The 2,500-nt window shown below is 35.4% G+C and overlaps 1 protein-coding gene across 1 annotated transcript in view; it reads left to right on the forward strand.

The window, feature by feature from the left end:
• The window catches only part of LOC137658520 (uncharacterized), a 9,293-nt gene that overhangs the window by 4,456 nt on the left and 2,337 nt on the right, over positions 1–2,500 (forward strand). The window lies entirely within an intron of this gene.

The raw sequence follows: 2,500 nt of genomic DNA on the forward strand, positions 1-2,500 counted from the left end.
CATGTGATCTTGGTGGCAGCTACCAGGAATCCCTTTAATCAACACGCCTAGAAATCACTCTCTATGAAAGCAGATGAAGAAACCCCTCGTTCATCCTAAACTCGAACAGCCTCTTAAATTGTGCCAAGTACCAGTGATAGCTGACGGCCTGGTCTAACGCAGAGTGACAGGTAGTTTGACATGAATAACGATAGGGTCGTAATGAAGAGTAGGGTCTGCGTCATATTCTCTCTCTCTCTCTCTCTTGAATGTTTTATATAAAGGTTATGACAAGTGAAATATTTTTTTTTCTAGTAAAATAAAAAGTTTTGATACTATGACTGTACCCCCTCAAAAGCGAAATGATTTGTGAAATTGAAGTCTCTCTCTCTCTCTCTCTCTCTCTCTCTCTCTCTCTCTCTCTCTCTCTCTCTGTCATTGAAACAATAAAATTATTTAAATGCTACTAAGAAGCAGTCACCGAGATAAAAGAGTCCTACTGACTGTCGTGTAAAGTGAACCATGCCTGGCCCACACGAAGCTTAATCAACATTAGAATTCAGAATTACTTTATACTTAAAAATATAAATCTCATTTCTAATTATTCATCTTACTTCTTAAACACATTTCATTTTCACAAGTGGTCGGCTTATAAAGGCTACTTTAAGTTTCTTCTAGCTATTAATTTTTCATATCACAGAATTATCAAGATTACTTTTACTTTATAAATTACTGGTGCAAACAAAATAAAATTGAAATTATTTAAAACACATCACACTTGTTACTAATTTAATTATGCATTACTTGTGTATGAATGTGTTAAGTAAATAGTATTACGAAAATAGTTTCCCTTATCACAATAACAGTTACAAGCAATCTTACTCTAAGTCATTTCATCAAAGTACGGGTAAATATTTCAATGTTAGATTCAGTACGTAAAAGTTCTAATTACAACCGATTTACTCAAAGACTCAACTCACAAAAGTTTAATTACAACCGATTTACTCAAAGACTCAGCTCACAAAAGTTCTAATAACAACCGATTTACTCAGACTCGGCTCACAAAAGTTCTAATTACAACCGATTTACTCAAAGACTCAGCTCACAAAAGTTCTAATTAAAAATTATTCACTCAAAGACTCAGCTCACAAAAGTTCTAATTAAATATTATTTACTCAAAGACTCAGCTCACAAAAGTTCTAATAACAAATTATTTACTCAAAGACTCGGCTCACAAAAGTTCTAATTACAACCGATTTACTCAAAGACTCAGCTCACAAAAGTTCTAATTACAAATTATTTACTCTAAGATTCAGTACGCATAAGTCCAAATTATGTCTTACTCACAAGATTCAGTAAAAAAAATAGAAACAATTCATTCTAAGATTCAGTTCAAATGATAAATAACAAGTTATTTGCAATGATAAGTAACAGAAGCCCCAATGACAAATAATCTAACCCAACTTTAAATTCCCTTCGCCAAAGCCCCGATCACAGAAGGGAATTTCTTGGCAACCGGGAAATCAAGTGTAATCTGATAGATGAACTTGAGAAGCAGTTTCAAGTATTGCACTATAAGCTATTGTAGACTAAAATATACAAGTCTCTCTCTCTCTCTCTCTCTCTCTCTCTCTCTCTCTCTCTCTCAGAGCTAACGACTATTTAAGGATTTTTTGCGTGAAGCTAATCTTATATTTCAAAGGCTGATGATGATGATGATGATGATGATGATGATGATGATAGCTAACTACATTTTTGCTTACTTGGCGCAATACTTAAAAAAAAAAAATAGTCATTTCAGAAGCCCCAATCCCTGACAACTTAAAATTCAAGACGAAATATTTCTCTCCCGTTCTTTTTTGGGCTCAAAAGCACCACTGGTATTGACGACTTTAATGTTTGACTTTAACGACAGCTTTGAATCATTTGGGGAACGAGATTTTATTGGATTGGTTTCAGCTGTTGCCTTTTGCTAAAGCGCCTGCGCATTTACGACAAACTGGCGACCACTACTTCTAAGAATACGACAATGACTTGTGGTGGAGCTTAAAACGATTGGCAAGTTATCTAAGAGAATTTCGTAAAAAATTTATGCTTCTTTAACATATTATGGACATGTGGGAGTTGCTCATTCCACACTCAAATACCGCCAATGAACGTCAAAATATGTGCGTCACGCAGAAAATTCCCTAATAATCTGGCACAGATCTAAATGATGTTACAAGAAAAGGTTCATTGTTGGAATAGAAGCTTTACTATAAACTTGCAACAGCAGATCCCCGTGAAATAGAAATAAAAAAACAATATAATAGCTTTCTAAAAACACACATAGCACATTTCGTTTCTGTGAGAAAAAAAAAAACGCAGTTGGGGCTAAAGTAAGAAGTGGGGGACAAGTAGTTGGTCTCGGCCAAAATAAATGCCGTGGGTAGTGCGCACCCGCGCCGCACGCAAAGGGTCTGCCACCTCCATATTTAGCCCCAGGTCTCTTGTCTTGGATTTTCTTCTCCCCTTACTGTTT

This window comes from Palaemon carinicauda, chromosome 19 (genome assembly GCF_036898095.1).
Source record: "Palaemon carinicauda isolate YSFRI2023 chromosome 19, ASM3689809v2, whole genome shotgun sequence".
In the NCBI taxonomy this organism is placed as follows: domain Eukaryota; kingdom Metazoa; phylum Arthropoda; class Malacostraca; order Decapoda; family Palaemonidae; genus Palaemon; species Palaemon carinicauda.